This window comes from Piliocolobus tephrosceles, chromosome 12, assembly GCF_002776525.5.
Source record: "Piliocolobus tephrosceles isolate RC106 chromosome 12, ASM277652v3, whole genome shotgun sequence".
NCBI classification, from domain to species: domain Eukaryota; kingdom Metazoa; phylum Chordata; class Mammalia; order Primates; family Cercopithecidae; genus Piliocolobus; species Piliocolobus tephrosceles.
The window spans coordinates 8,862,885-8,882,553 of record NC_045445.1 but is presented as its reverse complement, the minus strand read 5'-3'; positions in this window follow the sequence as shown (position 1 = coordinate 8,882,553).

The window sequence follows — 19,669 nt, the reverse complement described above, 5'->3', positions numbered from 1 at the left end:
GTCTGGTCCATTTTATTCCCTGATAGTCAAGATCTGCATTTTTAAAACTTCTAACCTGTCTCAAATGCTTTTGGAAATAATCCAAATAGTGAATCCTGAAAAAAATTTTTAATGTAAGCCATAATTATAAGCTAACTCAAAAGAAAATGTTTCAGTTGGTACTATGATATCTACAAAGAGGTAGAACATATTATGCCTAAATATTAATGTACTGTAAAACCTCCTAGCTCTTAGGCCCTAGAGTGCAAAAACGTTTTTTAAAATGTACATCTATCACATGTAAATGCTTTTGTGTGTGAAAATTCATAACTAGATTATGAACCTGATGAAGACAGAAATTCATGTCATATTTGTATTTCCAGCATCTCTCCTGTAGCTCCAAAGGGGAAGAAGAATTTTCTATACATAGAGCACCTTGATGTATAGTGGAACTCAGAGAGGTTAAAGAACTTGCCTGAGGTCATACAGCTAGGAGTCACAAAGGTGAAATTAGAAATGAGAGGTGTGTCACTCCAGAGTGTGAACTTTGCATTATTCCAGTATTTCCCAAAGTAAAGTAGCACATGTAAAACTGGTGAGGCACAAGCCATTTTTGGCACATACAGGTAAGAATCTTTTAAATTTAATTAAATTATTTTATTTAAATTAATTATTAATATTATTTTTACTGAAAAATTACAATAGTATACATTTCACGGTACAATGTGATGTTTTGATATCTGTATACAACGTGGCATGATGAAATCAAATTTAACTTATCCATCACTGCACTTACTTATTTTTTGTGATGAGACATGTGAAATTTACTCTTTGCTATTTTGAGATATGCAATGCATTACTATTGATTCTAGTCACTGTCTTAGTCCATTTGTGTTTCTATCAAGAAATATCTGAGGCTATGTAATTTATTATGTAAACAGGTTAATTTGGCTCATAATTTTAAGGTCTGAAAAATTTCAAGATTGGACATGTGGATCTGGAGAGAGCCACTCAATTGGTTGCAGAAGGTGAAGGTGAGCTGGCATGTGCAGAGATCACATGGTGAGTGAGAGCAAGCAGGAGAGAGATGGGGAGATGCCAGGCTCTTTTTAACAATTGGGTCATGTGGAAACAGATAGAGTGGGAACTCATTCATTACTGTGTGGATGGCACCAAGTTATTCATGAGGGATCTGTCCCCACGAAAAAAACATCTCCCACCAGGTCCCACCTCCAACACTGAGGATCAAACTTTAACATCAGATTTGAAGGGGCCGAACAAACAATATCCAAACTATAGCAGTCGCCCTGCTGTGCAATAAGTCTTAAAACTTCTTTCTCCTATCTCTCTGAAACTTTGTACTCTTTGGCTGATAACTTTTCATTCCCTTCCTTCCTCTTCTCTCCAGTCTCTGGTAACCATCATTCTGTCTACTTCTATGAGTTCAACAGTTTTAGATTCCATATATAAGTGAGATTATGTGCTATTTATCTTTCAGTGCCTTATTTCACTTAACTTAATGTTCTCTAGTTCCATTTATGTTGCTGCAGATGCCAGAATTTTATTCTTTTTTTGTGGGTGAATAATAGTCCATTTTGTATTATACCACAGTCAAGGTTCTGGCAGGCCTTGACTGCTCTTCTGCCGAGCCAGGTGAAGATCTAAAAGGCAGAATGTCCAGGATGGAAATAGCTAAAGACTTTAATCAGCACATGATCATGGTTTGGGGGTGTAATAGGGCAGAAGATCCTCAAAGTGGAAGAAAATGAAGTCCAGCCTCAGAAATCTGGACTTGGTACATGGTTGGGAGCTGCTGAAGGCATAACAGAATCAGTAGGGCTAAACAGAGATCTGCCCATTGACTATCATCTAGCACTACAGAGAACTCTGTGCTCACATAAAAGATTATCTTAACCAGTTGAATTTCAGACGAACTGTAAATAGCCCTGAAATATTCTGCTTGATTCTCATTGCAAGGCTAATCATATTTGGCTTGTTTCTATTTATCAGGTACATTATTGTGTGACAATAGGTTGAATTTTGAATGAGAACATTGTAGGAAGAAACACACTGAAGTCTGTATGGAAAATAGAACAGTTATTTGCAGTTATAGTGATTCCAAGTTAAAAGAGGTTGAGTAAAGAGTAATGGATTTTTTTCTCTTTTTTTTTTTTTTTCTTAAACCAGAGCACCTCAAAATCTCCTGATAACCTGGGATGCTCTCCTGGTCGACATATGCAACATCTGATGATTTTTACTTCATTTCTTAAGATTTACTTGGTCCTATCTCCAAACGTAATTCCATTTGCCCTTGCCTTATGTTTGTTTTTTATTTTTATTTTCTGAATCTACTGCTTCTTTCCTCTGCTTCTTTCTCTGTATCTTCTTACTTAATCCTATTTGATATATCCTCTGGAATTTCTCTTTTCACTCACTGATCTTCATTTGTCAGTGCCTCATAACCATGATCCTAAACTCATTTTGCAGAGATAAGCTGGTTTTCTCACAAGCCTAGGAGTGTATGTTTCTGGTTACTGAAAATGCCATTGACCATTGCTTGAAGAGTAGAAACTAACGACAAGAGAGAAGACCCTATGATATTACACTTTTTAAAAATGTTTTGTAATTTTTTTCATTATTGATTTTTTTTACTATGGTAAGAACATGTAATGTAAGATTTATACTCTTAATAAGTTTTAAAGTGTACAATCAAGCATCGTTAACTGTATGTATGATATTGTACTGCAGATCCCCAAAATTTAGTCATCTTGCATAACTAAAACTTTATACCTATTGCACTATAACTCAGTGTCTTACCAGTTGTTTAAAGATTTTACTATTATTTAATTGTAAAAATTAAAACCAATTGTTTAAGACTTGCAATTTTCAACATAGGCTCAAGCCTAGGTGCTTACCTCCTTTCCTTTCCAAAACTCAATGAAAATCACAGTAAAGAAAAAACAAAGTAATAATTCATAAGAACCAAGAGAAGAATCTGGATAGGAGAAACATCTGCAAGTAAAAATAACAACAAATATCTGGAAAATTAAAAGTGGATGAGCCACAAGTAAGGAAGCCAAAGACTACAATTGGTGTGAAAAGGCAGTAGCAAAAGAAGGAGTAGATCTGTTCTGCTAAAGGCCAGAGAACTCAGAGCTCAGAAATGACAGGCACTACAGAAGGCAGAAATGAGAAAGACTGAAAGTAGAATGGTTATCTTGAGATCTAAATACCCCTTACCCACCTTCTCTTCTATAGATATGCGGAACAAGTCCGGCAGGTGTTTACCTTCCAGGAAGATAAAAGAGGGTTCTTTTCTAATGTAATGAAATGAAATGAGTCACCAAGGGAAAATTAGTATGAGAGTTGGTATCCCGAAGCAAAACCCCCATATTGACATTTATGGATCCCAAAGCAAAATATTCATTTTCTATCAGTTTAACCTAAAATGAAAGCTGTTGTTAACCAGCCAGAAATATGTGAGAGCAGAAAATTCACAGCGTCTCTATTGCCTCATTCTTACATATGAATGGACAAGCAAGTATCAATATAGATATGAGGAAAATATGAGATACAAAAGAGAAAAATTAAGATCTAAAAATGGAAAAAAGTGGTATCAAAGGAAATAGAAATGATTCAAAGAACAGAAGAGGAAAAGAAAGAGGAGGCGAGGAGGAGGAAAAGAAATGGCGTGAAAAGGTGTAGCATCAAGGGCAACAACAGCCACAGCCAGTATGCTGTACTCAGTTTTTGAGGGGGTGGAGGCAGCAAGCCACGAGGGAAGTCCTTTGCATCAAACAACAACAAAACAAACAAACAAACAAACAAACAAAAACCACCAAGAATAAGATGTTATGAAACAGGTATGATGAGAGATCAATAAAAAATTCTCAAAAATTAAAAGATTGCTGAAATTAAAAAGTTAATTAAAATATAATAATGGAAAGTACTTTAAAGACAGAATGAAACTAAGAAAAAAATTAAGAGAAGAAATATTTTTAAAAAACAGAAACTTAGTACAAGCAGTCTAACAACCAACAATCAGCTGTTCTGGAAAGATAGAATTGAGAATATAAATGGGATGAATTGCTAGAAGAAAGAAAAGAGAATTTCCTGTAGCCTCGCTCCGTCACCCAGGTTGTAGTGCAGTGGCACGACCTCAGCTCACTGCAACCTCCGCCTCCCAGGTTCAAGCAATTCTCCTGCCTCAGCCTCTTGAGTAGCTGGGACTACAGGCGCATGACACCACACTTGTATTTTTAGTAGAGACAGTGTTTCAGCATGTTGACCAGGCTGGCCTTGAACTCCTGACCTCAGGTGATTCGCCCGCCTCGGGCTCCCAAAGTGCTGGGATTATAGGTGTGAGCCACTGCGCCCAGCCAAAGAATGCTTTTTAATGGTATATTTCAGCTCAATTTGCCTTTAAAGTCTCTCAAATGACTTTATTAACTATGGATGTTTCAAACCTCTGTGTTCAGCAGACAAATATAATGAAGCAACGGTAGGAAAATTGACGATGTTATGACATTCATGTGCTCCTAGTAAATACCATAGCTTATCTCCATAGTTATTATATTTAGAAAGGACATCACCAAAAAGGATGGGGAATAAATCATCCTACGGTCCATCCAAAAAGCCATAGACTCAGTATTTGGTATGAGCAAGGAAGAAGTCCAACGGAGCAACCATTGAGCTGCAAGAGAGGCTGATTGACAGGCTATTAGCTCAGATGCTGATTATGTAATCAGATAGGTGAGCTCATAATTTGTGTCAAGTACTTAGGAAGCTCTTTATACTAGAATAGTTAACAAGGGTGACTTCTTTCTGTCTAATAAATAAGGCATGAAGTACATTCCCATTAATAGATGATTTTAAAAAGAGATAAAGAGAAATCTAGGCTCCAGATTTTAAAAGGTGAATTAGCCACACAGATCTGTTTCTCTTCCCTGCCAAGCTCCCTTGAAATTACCAAAATCATTTACAGTTGGGGGGTGGAGAGGAAGCTCTTGCAGTGCCAGAGAAATCAGAAAGGCAACAGGTAGTATACTAGAGACTTCAAAGAAATTTTGAATGGTACAAAGCAGATGAGATGGAATTGGTTGAGGAAACAAGATTGAAAACCCTAGCTCCAACAGCCAAGGGGAAGAAAGATCCTTCCTGGGGCCCTAAAGAAGCTCAAAGGCAATAGCTCAAGTGAAGGACTGAACTATGGAGCGACCATGATGATCATCTCGGAACAGAGTGAATTTTGAATCTCCTTCAGCATTCTGTGCTGGTGACTAGGACTCGGGCTCTTAGAGTCCTGAGAACTCCTCTCCAAATGAGGAAAGCAGTTTGCCTGGAGAGGGTTCTTGGTGTGGATATTAATTCCTGAGAAAGTAGAAGATTGTGAGGTAACGTGAATCTTCTTATGAATCATTGAGGGACAAATAAATGAAGAGAGAAAACAAAACACACACACAAACAAACAATAAACAATAAAAGCTCCATCCAGAGTGAAATACTTCTTTTGGCACTTCTAAGCACTCTGTCAGTGGAGTCCTTGAAAACCTAGTAAAGGAGATGAGTGGGTTAAAAAGCACTGGTAGAATTGAGATGCAGAAGAAATTTACTCTGGGAAGCAGGGACTATGGGCTATTTAACCAGCTAAGATGCATCTGAGAAATGGCCAGGATAGGATTTATTCTGAAGAGCTTGTCATGCATTACCACACAGTACACATCCACATCCATGATAAACACCTAGAACATATATAAGTCAGGACCAAGTGGGTACCACTTGGCCACTATTTGTCATCTTTAGATTGGGAAGCCCCCTTCTCCTCCTCCACCTTTGCCATCAAAAAACTCACATGTACTTTAAATATGTGATTAAATGAAGGAAAAATATTATTATTGCTCAAAATTTTGTTTGAATGGCACTGTGTTCAAGAATTCCTCTTTATTATTATTATTATTAGTAGTAGTAGTAGTATTTTTTTTGAGATGAAGTTTCGCTCTCGTTGCCCAGGCTGGAGTGCAGTGGCACGACCTGGGTTCACCGAAACCTCCGCCTCTCCAGTTCAAGCGATTCTCCTGCCTCAGCCTCCCAAGTAGCTGGGATTACAAGCATGTGCCACCACGCTCGGCTAATTTTGTATTTTTAGTAGAAACGGGGTTTCACCATGTTGGTCAGGCTGGTCTCAAACTCCCGACCTCAGGTGATCCGGCCACCTCAGCCTCCCAAAGTGCTGGGATTACAGCCTTGAGCCACTGTGCTCGGCCAAGAATTCCTCTTATAATCTTCTTTTCCTGATAATGAATGTGGTCCACTGACCTTTATTTCTCCTGAAAGCACACTTTACTTCTGGAAATGCAGATAAAGCACAACACAGGAAATCTCAATTCTAATTTATTTCTTTCTGATAAGCCGTTCAGTAATCATGAGTTACCTGTCAGGGCACTTACAAACATTGGCAAGTCTGGGTTAAAGACTCATATAAGTAAATGTGAATGTTTTCTTCTCTCCTGTCTCTTGGCAATCTTCTAGGGAGCACATCCTTCTCCAGGGAATACAGGGAAGCTTGGATGTTGAGATTTGATAGATCAGAAGGTCTTGCAGTTATTTATAAAATCCACTTGTATAAAATAGCTTCTGGAGTGCTCGGGTATGTGTATTTCCTGTGAGTTCTGCCTCTGCAGCTGCAGCTTAGCATAAAGGTGGAGAGCTGAATAGCACACAAGCTGAATGTATAGGTTAACTGGCAATGGTCAAGCCTGCTTTTTAAATATTTGCACACAAATAATTAAGTACCTTATGAGTAATCCACAAGGGTAAGGAGGGAAAAATAACTTCTAGCAATGATTAGGGAATGCTTTATGGGATGGGGGCTGGATTTGAAATAGACCTCTCACAATACATCAATTTCAGTCCCTGGCACTCTCTTAACATAATAGTCATTTAAAAATGCCTACATCATGCCTTATTAAAAAGTATATTCAATAGTCATTGGCTGATCTTTGTCTAAGGTAAATTTTCAAAAAATCCAAATGACATTAGGAGTTAAGACTAATGAAAAAATAAAAGATCAACTTTGTCTTGGTCAAAAGCAAGGTCTGGCAAGAGAATAATACAATTAATTATATCTGTTTATGGAAAAATAGTTGGGAAGGTGATTCCAGAGTAGAATGCCTGAACATTGGTATAATAAGTGTATCACTTCCACAGGAAGCAAAATAGAAGAGTTTGTGCTGTTTGGAGCAAAGTGGATTTTGTCAGTACAGAAACACATTATGGTGCTTTATTAATCACCTATGACCAAGAGAGATGGACACATAGGGGAAGATAAATTTGGTAATATTGGTAGGCAAGGGAAATGAAGTGAATATAGCCCCAGGCAGCAATGGGCCCAGGTCAAGACTCACATGTCAGAGAAACAGTCCAAAAAGATTTATGGAGAAGTCGACAGTTCTAAGCTGAGAATAATGCTAGGTGAAAAAAAAAAAAAAAAAAAAAACAGGAAACAATTATAATAGCATATGATTTCAACTATAATAAATAGCATTGATAGGAAAACCTATCCATCTGTCTGTCTATCCGTCTGCCTGTCTGAAAGAAGAAGATGCCTACGAGATGGCTGAATTTCACAGGTACCCTCACAGTTGTGCAAACTGGTGGTGATCTCAGATACCTGGGAAGATTGGGAAGCAATTGCTGTGATGTCAATTGGGTTTGACTATAAACAGAAATAAAGAAGGTTGTACCCTTTCTTTACCCTGGGAAAAAGAAGTGTTATAGAGACATTGCTGTCCATATAATGTCTGTGGGTACCTGGCTCTTTGGCCTTCTGATATAGGAGTTGAAGGGCTTTCTAAATGCTATCAGTGGCTATTGAAATGTTTCTCCTTGCCCTGTTGGACCCTGGTAATGGGAAGAAGTAAGCTAGGTCAGACTGTGAACATCTTGGATGTACTAAGCCAGAGTGCAGAATCACAGTTCTGGTTTCTTGAATTTAAACATGTTATTACTGGGTTGTCATATTCAGAAAAAGAAATGCTAAATGTTCAAGTTAACTTGTCTGGAGTGATACTGCAAACTATTAAGAAGAAATTAATTATAGGTGCCTCCAAATTTTGCAACATTTTACTTAATGATCATTATTTTTAGGTGGCAAAAATATTAATTGAATTTTATTTTTACTTCAATACTTAGTGTTTGAAAAATGTCTTGAAATTGTCTTTCTCCCTGGCTACTGTTGTAAACACTGTTGGATTTCTACCCTACAGTTATACCTCTGCCTCCTTCCTTGATAGCACAACCAAGGTTTTATTCAACCTCTTTTGATTTGCAATGTCCTTCCCCAGGCTTGTGTGATGAGTTTTGATTGGCCTCTAAACCAAGAATAGCTGGTTTCATCCCTCTTGGAAAATGACTGGTTTAGACATGGGCAAGTGATGGAATTCTGGCCAGTGAGATTTTACAAGTCTGCTAAACACTTCTGGGAAGAAAAGGAACATACGAGAGATGCATACTCTTGTTTTGAGGATCAAGTAAGCTAATATATGCAAACCACTTAGAACAGTCAATAATTGACTGACATAACAATCTAACAATTGCTAGGTATTGCTATGGTTGATGTTGCTGTTGTAATTGTTAGGGTGTGGCATCCTTGAGTGGCCATGACACCCTAGATACGGTATAAGATGTGTACCTTTCATTTTTATCAATATAGCTAAAACAAACACTAGCTTACAGTGGGCCACTGTTTATGGATGTGCATAGACACAGGAAGAGTTTTGACAAGAACTGAGAAAATCAAGCACTCCAAAATGTTTTCAAGTGAAACGTGCAGATCTGGTTTAAAGCTGACGAATATAGGTATGGAGAAAGAGTATTCATCCCATTGTAGCCATGCAGAGTTCTGAGGCCCCACAGCAGAACAAGAGAATAACATAATAACATAATAATCTCACAGAAGAACAAGAGAATAACATAATAATCTCACAGAACTTGTATTTATTTCTTTATAATTCTCCATTTGCTATCCCACTCCAGCCCCCTGAACCAAATATTTCTATGTGTGTAATGTATGTATATTATGTATTGACTACATGGTAATAATAAGATTGCAAGACCTGAAATTCTTTAATCATATGCTCCAGAAAATGAAAATCTCAAATTTATTACAGAAGCATTTCAATTTACAGATGATTTTTATTTTCATTCACTTATTGCTAATATGAATACTAATGGAAATATTTAGAAATAGTGCAAAAGCAAAAAGTGACAAATGGGATCTAATTAACTGAAGAGCTTATGCATAGCAAAAGAAACTATCAACAGATTAAAGAGACAACCTACAGAATGGGCAAATGTTTTTGCAAACTATGCATCTGACAGAAGTCTAATAATATCCAGCATCTATACGAAACTTAAACAAATTTACAAGAGAAAAGCAAACCCACCCATTTAAAAGTGGGCAAAAGATATAAACAGATCCTTTTCAAAAGAAGACATACATGCAGCCAACAAGCATATGAAAAAACCTCAATATCACTGATCATTAGAGAAATGCAAATCAAAACCACAATGAAATACAATCTCACACCAGTCAGGATGGTTTTATTAAAAAGTCAAAAACTAACAGATGCTGGTGAGGTTGTAGAGAAAGGGAATGCTTATACACTGTTGATGGGAGTGTAAATTAGTTCACCTATTGTGGAAAGCAGTGTGGCTCTTCCTTAAAGAACTTGAAACGGAACTACCATTTGACCCAGCAATCCCATTACTGATTATATACCCAGAGTAATATAAATCATTCTATCATAAAGACACATGCCCACATATGTTCACTGCAGTACCATTCACAATAGCAAAGACATGGAGTCAACCTAAATGCCCATGAATGACAGATTGCATAAAGAAAATGTGGTAGACATACACCATGAAATACTATGCAGCCACAAAGAAGAATGAGATCATGTAATTTGCAGGAACATGGATGGAGCTGCAGGCCATTATCCTTAGCAAACTAACATAGGAACAGAAAAACCAAATACCACATCTTCTCACTTATAAGTAGGAGCTAAAGGATGAGAATAAATGGACACAAAGAAGGGAACAAAAGACACTAGGTCTACTTGAGGGTGGAGGAGGGGGAGGAGGGAGAGGAGCAGAAAAAGTAAACATTGGGTACTAGGCTTAGTACCTGGGTGGTGAAATAATCCTACAACAAACCCCTGTGACAGGGGGTTTATCTATGTAACAAAACCTGCACATGTGCCCCTGAACCTAAAATAAGTTTTTTTAAAAAAGGAAATAGTGGTTTTGCAGAACACAAATGCCATTTCCTCCCTGACCTCTTTGTCAAGATGTGAAAGTATAACAAGTGTGAATATTAAGTATTCTAGTTTTATATCTCATGCATATTTTTAAATGCTACTTAATGTTAACAAGACTCATTAATAAGCAAAAACCTTTCAGCAGCATAAAATAATACTAATGCCATGCTACTTCATGACTTAAGAGCTAAAATTTATGTTAAAATATAAGGAAGTTACATATCCGCACTTATTTCAGTATTTGCAAATGTGAACCTGTCTTCATTCTTTAACTCAAAAAGAATCAACTTTTCCTTATAGGGATGTCAGGGGTACTTTTGAGGAAGTTCCATTTTCCACTAGGCAGAAGATTAGATCAGATGATGCTAGAAAGGGTGTGAATTAACTCCAGTTGCTATCTAGATACTAAATGTTAGGATATTGGCCTGGCACTTTCTTGTTTAAGGCAAGGTTCCCCCTCAACTGTACCTCAATTTACTCTCCATAAAATAAGATGCTATACCAAAAGTTCTCTTCCAGATCTAAGATCTGAAAATCCTCTTCACAAAATGTTGCAGAAAAAATACTATGCATTCACCATGTATTTTCATTTTTCTCCAGGACACACAGAAAGACTACATTTTGCAGTCTAACCTTACATATATGCACATTATGTATCTGCAGCTCATTTGCACATTTGTTGCAAACAAGAAATAAACCCATATTAAGTTACAGTACTGCAAATTTCAGGTGGTATGCTACTGCCAAAAATGAGCATTAGCCTGACTAACACAAACATAAGTGTATATAAAATACACAAAGTCAGATCTACTGTCATAAATATTGACAGCAAAGGCTGAACACCGGTCAGAGTAGGTCTCTTGGCTAGAATTGTGGTTTGTAATACAAGGCTCTAGAATAGATAAGGAAGAATGACAGCACCAATGCAAAACAGCATCTGAATACTTTACAGTGGAGCTATCAAGGAATTTTAAAAATGCTTTTTACATTTTAAATCTTATAAATTCTTACGGAAATGCATACAATTGAAGCAGTTACTACTTTAAAACTATGTGTTGTTGGCCAGCACGGTGGCTCATGCCTGTAATCCCAGCACTTTGGGAGGCCGAGGCGGGCGAATCACTTGAGGTCAGGAGTTCCAGACCAGCCTGACCAACATGGTGAAACCCCGTCTCTACTAAAAATACAAAAATTAGCAGGGCATGGTGGCATGTGCCTGTAATCCCAGCTACTTGGGAGGCCAAGGCAGGAGAATTGCTTGAATGTAGGAAGCAGAGGTTGCAGTGAGCCGAGATCGTGCCACTGCACTCCAGCCTGGGCGACAGAGTGAGACTCTGTCAAAAAAACAACAATAATAACAACAACAACAAAAACTATGTGTTGTTAGGTTCAACAATATATTAGGTTGGGTGCAAAAGTAATTTTGGTTTTATTAGGTTGGGTGCAGACGTAATTGCAAAAACCACTCTTGCTTTTACAGCAACCTAATAGATTGTCTTAAAATATAAACTACAACCCAAGCATTGGGTTTTGTATATATACATACAAAAAATCAAATGTCAAATACCATATTCTGCCTTAAAGGTACTTATAAATATCCATTTAACATTTATAGCTATTATTAATATTAAATAAAATCTACAAAATAACTCTGAAACAACACTTTATAATCTCAACTTTATATAACAAGAAATGGAAATACTTTAGAAATAAAGTTGGGCTGAGTGCAGTGGGTGATGTCTGCAATCCTAGCACTTTGTGAGGCCAAGGCAGGAGGATCACTTGAAGCCAGGAGTTTCAGACCAGTCTGGGAAACATACTGAGACCCTGTCTCTACAAAATAAATAAGAAAGAAGTTTGAGCAGTATTCATTGTATGAAATAATATTCAAACCACTCACAGAATAATCCTCAAAAGTCAACTAAGTCCAAAGCTGTGAGAAGAGTAAAGAGGATTACTATCTCTCTTTACATTTGTGTATATTTGGACATTTTTCAAAAAAAAATTAAAAGATATGGGGCAGAATATAGGCTCCCCACAAAAATGTCCACATCCCAATCCCCAGAGCCTGTGAATATGTTTCATTACATGGCAAAGGGGAATTAAGGTTATAGGTAGAATTTGGACTGCTAACCGCCTGATTGTGAGAAGGGGAGACTATCCTGGATTTTCTGGGCGGGTCTGATGTAATCACAAAGATCCTAACAAGCAAAACAGGCAAGAAGAGTTAGAATCAGGGAAAAAGATGGGACGCCAGAAGCAGGGTTATAATAGTTCAGTCTGAGAACAATTGGACCAGCATTGTTGGCTTAAAAGGTTTAGAAAGGCATCACAGGCCAAGGAATGCAGGTGGTCTCTGGAAATTTGAAAAGGCGAGGAATGGATTCTGTCCTGGCACCTCCAAAAGGAGGCAGTCCTGCCAGTACCTTGATATTATCCCAGTGAGACCCATTTCAGACCTCTGACTTCCTGTAAGATTATAAATGTGTATTGTTTTAAGCCACCCAGTTGGTAGTAATTGATTACAGCAGCATTTGAAAACTAGTACAAAAGGGGGGGAAAAAAGTCTCGTTGAGTATCTGTGCTTGGCACTGTAGCAGTTACTTGGAGAGATGCCAAAAGGGTATGATCCCCGCCCATAAGCTGCTTACCATCTGTTCTAAGAGATAAGACTAATACAAGAAATACCTGGGGGGTAATAAAAGGTGACATGTTTAGAGCTAAAATGAGGGATGCAGAGGAAGCGCTACTGGAGCTCTGACCACACGAACAGACATAAATTACCTAGCCTGGCTTGGTCCTCACAAGTTCCGTAGGTAGAGAAGAATGGCATTGGAGAACTGCTGATGTGGTTGGGTTATCTGGCATTGCAGTGTACTGCTGGCCTCACATGCTACAGTTGAGATTCTGGGGTGTCGGAAGGGAGCCTGAAGTGATGGGTGGGTCTCATCTTCCCAATAATGGACTGTCCTCCAAAGAAGAATCACTCAGCACTGGTGACAAAAATAATCCATTAACCCAAAACTTCCTGGCCTCCTTAAGAAACTCTCCCCTCAAAAACTGTCCCAGCTGAAGGTGTTGCCATACCAGCTATGGAATTCATCGATAGCATCACTCATTTTTCTCATTTCAGCCCCCATCCTTCTTTACAAGCGAACTGATACAACCATTCACTCTCTCTAAATCCCTGCAGTTTTTCTCTTCATGTGGGAACTCAGCCGTGGGAACTTAGATGACTTCACCATCCTATGCTTTGGGGTCCTAATCTGTAAAATGAAAAGGATACTAGCATCTATCCTATAGGGTAGTTGGATGTGAGGATTGAGACACAGTAAGAGAAAGTGTTTCTTACACTACCAGGAAAATCCTCAATGAAAGTGCAGTATGATTGTCATCGTTCATTGATACTAATTGATCATAAATAGAGCAATTATATGCCAAGTTTGCACGTGACATTTCAGCTTTAAACTTGTGGTCTCAACTTAGTTATCAATAGCATCCCTTTTCCTTCACAAAATGTCCCCACATGCTACCTTAATAATAAGGAACAAGACAAGAAGGCAATTGTTAGAACTCAGTCATCATATTAGTATGAGCAGAAAAGATGATTTACAGTAAAACATCTGGCTCAGCTTCTTAAATCCTGACTGCCTAAGGAACAGGGTTGGTGCTAGAACCAGTGACATGACTGAGTCTCTGCAACAAGCCAAGGGTATCAAAAAGCCATGGGTATTTGACTTCAGAGAGATGTGATATTTTTCGTCTCCTTGAACATTTTCTTCTTCATCCTCCCTAATCCAGAGAGAAAGTGGGGATTAGAGAGCTAACTCTGCTGCCATTTGATTATTTCAAGTAGGTATTTTTGTCTGTCTACCTAGAAAGAACAAAGTCAAATCCTTTTGATATCGAATTGCCTTGATGCTTTAAAGCACCGGAGCTGTGATTATGGTCTGAAAATAGCTCTTGACATAAAACACAGATTAAAGATTCAGGTGAGTTTAGAGATGGGTTCTCCTGAGTTCTAAGGAGGCTAAAATCAGGGTTAGACCAAACAACAATTTATTATAGGGATAAGATAAGGAGTTATATCTGAACATTTATTCTTTATAATAGCTTTTCCTTTGGAACTATCTCTTTAAATCTTCACATTCATAATTTTATGTCTGTCTCTATTTCTCTATAAGAATATGTATATGTTTGTATCCATGCTACACTGCAGAAAATAAGTATAAAAATAAAACACACGAAGCATGCGTGTTTGTACGTGCTTCATGAAAAATTTGAAAGAGTATATCTCTGGAGAGTGAGAAAGGAGAGATTCATAGGGGGTAGGTTAATTTTATATTTTACTGTATAGTTAATATGCTTCTGTATCATGTTACTGTTTTTACAATAAGCATGTCACTTTTGTAATTTAAAAAAGCCAAAAAGTTATTATTTTGATTTTTAAGCATAATTAGGTGGAAAAGGCATGTAAATATTCCTTCTAGGATTATGTATTCATAGACAAGATTGTTTGACCAAAAGAGTAAGGTTATAAATTGATATGCTAATTGAAGGTCAAATAACTAAGAGGAAATAAACAGCTTCTTGAAAGCATACCAGCTCCACCTTATAACATCCCTACTCAAAAAAACTCATTTACTTCTTAAAACCTATGAAACTGTGTCAAGAATTCTAAAAGACCCCATTGGTGTATGAACTTTATAGAATCCTTTCCCCTTGAGTATGGGCAATACTTGAATATGATAGGATTTCACTCACATGAGTATGTGAGTATGCTATGACACAAGGAAAGGTAAAGAGATTTTGTAGATATAACGAATTGAGGTCTCTATTAAATTGACTTTAAGTTAATCAAAAGGGAGATTTTCCTTGATGAGCCCTTGAAAACTGAGCCCAGATCTCAGAGACGGAAGAAGCAGCAGGAGATACTTTCCTTTGACTGTCACGTTGTATAGTGGAACATGTGACAGGGAATGGCAAAAAGACTAAATGCTGAAAGCCTTGTTCTGCAGACCCAAGACACTGAATTCTGCCAATTACCAACAAGCTTGGGAGAAAAATCCAAACTTCAGATGAGACCACAGCCCTGTCAGACATCTTGGTTGCAGCCTGTTCAGACCCTGAGCAGAGGATCCAGCTAAGTACGCCTGGACTCCTGACCCATGTAAACTGTGAGACAAGTGTGTGCTGTTTTAAGCTTCTAATTATGTGCTAATCTGTCAGGCAGTGATATAAAACTAATACAAGGATTATATTAAGTTTCTTGCCTGGCATTCGAGACCAGCCTCCATTTCTTGTTTTCACAAAATAGTCTTCTTCTGATCTTTCTTGTAGCCCAAGGTATTTATCTATACAAGGACACATAAATATGCAGTCACCCTCCACATGTTTGCTCATACCGTTACCTCAGAAAGAGATGGCATAGAGGAATGGTTAAATGCATGGGTGGTAGACCAGTGCTGTCCACCAGAAATGTCTGTGATGATGGAAATGTTCTATGTTTATGCTGTCCACTATGTGGTTAGTACAATCAAGGAACTGAATTTTAATTCTATTTAATTTTAGTACATTTAAATTTAAATAGACACCAGTGACTTCCAGATTGAGCAGGACAATTCTAGAGTCAGACAATCTGAGTCCAACTTCCAGCTCCACTGCATAGTTGTATGATCTTGGGTAAGTTCTGTCACCTACTTGTGCCTCGGTTTTCTAATGATTTGGTCTTCCTCATCGGGTTGTTGTGAGCCTTAAATGAGTTACTACTTGTGATGTACTCAAAAGAGCACCTTGTATATAGTAAGCATCATATATGTTTGTCAAATAAATAAGTAGATTCTACTACCCTTCTTTCCCATACAAATTCAAACATTTATTCTTTAAGCCCTAGAGATTCTTCCGTCTTCACATGAAATTTTTGGGATCACTCCAAATCACGCAATACTAATTGGCTGTCACATTACTTTGGTTTGTAATTGCATACTGCTGTGAATTGTTATTTCAATATTTGTGGGTATATTTTCTTTCTCCAAGACTGAACAGTCCTCCATGGAAATTACTATATGACGAGTGCCTTTTTATCTCTCATAGTGCTGAATACTGATAAGTTTATCTAAAACACTTTCAATAAATATTTGTTGACATCTGTATAAGGCCTTGAATTAGAGATAAAAGAGATGGCAGAGACAATGACCAGAGATATTGCCAGTACTATACTTTTCTTTTCTTTCTTTCTTTTCTTTCTTTTTTTTTTTTTTGTGACAGAGTTTCACTCGTTGCCCAGGCTGGAGTGCAATGGCGCAATCTCAGCTCACGGCAACCTCCACCTCCCGGGTTCAAGTGATTCTCCTGTCTCAGCCTCTCGAGTAGCTGGGATTACAGGCACCTGCTACCACATCCAGCTAAATTTTGTATTTTTAGTAGAGACAGGGTTTCATCATATTGGTCAGGCTGGTCTTGAACTCCTAACCTCAGGTGATCTGCCCACCTCGGCCTCCCAAAGTGCTAGGATTAGAGGTGTGAGCCACCGTGCCTGGCCTGTACATTTTTTATACAACTAAGATGATGCTGGGCTTAAGAAACATAGCATCTTTAAAAAATATACTGCCAAGATTCTAGCTGTCAGGACCTAAGAGAGAGAGAGAAGTTTGGACCCTTAAATGAGAATTTTGTAAAAATAGAGTATGGAGGCAATGACCCTGAGGAGGAATTTGTACCCAGGTGGTTCACAAACACTCCCCAAAACCCCATGCCCAGACTATAACACATCCAGAGAATGTGTTATCATTCTATGCAATGGGCACTGGGGACTTCTCAGAGGGCAGACATCCAGCCTCCTTCCTTGGAGATTAGAAACTGTCAGTCCAAAGAGGTTTTGACCCTTTATATCCTGGGAGGCAAGTTTTGCTGTAAACCCTTGGAAAAGCCACAAGACCCGTTGGAAATGAGTCCTGTTGGACCAACACCCCAATCTCAAACTCCGTCTGAAGGCCTGCTCCATTCTTACCTTATGCTCAGTGAAACAGCCTCCTCTCTACTGTTTCTATCTAGACTTTTCTTGGGGATGCTGCTGCAATCTGCCAAGTCATTTTAAGTTACTTTGCCTCCTGCCCAAGAATAAGATTTTGGTTCTAGTTCTGTCAACCTATCCACAAGTGCCCCCACCACTTCCCTATCTGCCTTGATCTCTAGCTTAAGCTCTGCCTATGCTATGACCTGTTTTGTCTTTAGGCAGCTTGACCACCTCTCCCTCCTACTTGAATCCACAATGAATCTGGGAGGCTACAGTTTTGCCATACATCAGGCACACAACTCCAAGAGCTTCCTAAGTGATTCAGTGGAGGGAGTTATCAGGTACTGGGGGCGGGAGAATGATAAAGATGCTATAATCACTCCTTTCTCAAATTATAGCATATCACAACTCAACTTTGTGCCATTGTGCATGTGATAAGGTGACAAAAGTAGCTCACTTAAGTTCATAGTCTACTCTTCTTTGTAATCAACCAACTCTGTTTTTGTATGACTATAAATATTTCTCCTAATTTTAAGAAAAGCCAATAGACTTTCACAACCAGGCATTTCCACTCACACTTAAGTGCATTTCTCCATATAATCTTTAACTATTGAGTTGGTTAAGGAAGAAAAAAGAAGTATTAAACCCTTCATAGGGAAAAAGTAGCAAAGTAGTAAAAATAAATGGATTTAAGAAAAGCAGCAGACTCGGCAACTGAAATATTGCTCATCATGAGGGTTTTCTCTGACTTTATTATCATTACTAAAGTAGCCTCTTTTTGCTGCATATAGTATACCATATTGGGAATAAACATTCATTCTACTCAGTGTATAAATGGTAATAGAATGCAAATCATAAATCTTATTAATAAATCCCAGTAATTTTAGTCATTTAATGCTAAAAAATTAAACACAATATTCTCTTTGTTATTTTGCATCATGATTTATAACAAGAAATACAATTATAAAAAAAGTCTAGTTTAACTATAAGCCATAAGAACTCTTCCCTTACATATTTTAAGCATAATTAATATTTTAAAAACATGTTGGAATTGCATAAATATTTCTATATTCTTCTTGGAAATGAATTCTATCCATCAATAACTTATACCAGTTGTATTATAATCTGCCTATCAAAATGCCAATTCAAATTCCACTGCAAAGAAGGCCAGAATTAACTGGTGAAAAAGAGTTAAATAAATATACTTCTATTACAAGAACATAAAATAAGACAAACATCTAATTATCAAAGTATTTCTAAACATTTTCCTCATTTGGTAATAAAGACAGTGCTACCTTTTATATGTTTGGAGCAATAAATGAGATTATGTATATCAAGCATGTTGCAATGGGACTAGAATAGACAATTAATAGAAATGACAGTTGTATTATCATTGGAAACCTAGTGCCCCAAGTTTCTAGCCTTCTAGAAATCACCTTTCTTAAACATCTAACTAAAATAACTTGCAACTTCACCCAGGTGACCATGAGTAATATAGAGCCCTCCTGTGTATTTTGAGTGATTCTTGGAGAGTACGAATTTATCTGTTCTACTTGTTTCTTTTGTTTCCGTACTGCTGTTTCCAATGTCTCTGGATCACTCCTGAATCTCATCTATCTGCTTACTATTAAGTCAAGCCACACCAGTTCTCAAAAACTTCTGTCTGAATTCAACAGCAGAGTCCCTTTCTCCCCTCCCCAAGGTAGTGTTAACAGGAACCTTCGATCAGGTTTGGTGGTTAACACATTGTACTGGAAATTTGAGAATTTTGTAAGAATATTACAATTCAGAAAGGAAAATTTAGCTTAATATTAGAAATAGCTGCTCCTAAAACCCACAGGACACATAACAATATGTAGGGTCTCTTGCAAGCCAGCTGCCAGAGTTTCTTCTGATTATCTTTCTCTTTCCAGTTCCCAAAATCTTGAACACATTTGTCCTAGGTCAGGCCAGAGGAAATAGAAAATCTCTAGATATCAACTAGGGCTTGGATTCCCACCCCCTCACCCCTACCAAAAGTATATATTTTTTATTATTAGAATAAGTTAGCATCCCACTATGAATTATTTACACTTAGATTACTTCCAATACCAGAGGACAAAGAATAAGTACTTAACATTCTTCTGCATGACAATAAGGCTCACAAGTATTCCCTTCTAGAAGGACAAGAAAGGCACAGCCCCATTTTTACTTTTCCAGCCCCGGGAAGCTAATTTCCTGCAATTTTGGAAAAGCAGTTTTATCCCTACTACCAGTCATCAAGGAATCAGAAATATTGAGGTTCTGTCTTGGACCACCTCACTACAACATGAGTAACATTATGAGGTCTTGCCAGACTATTTTAGCAAATGGATTT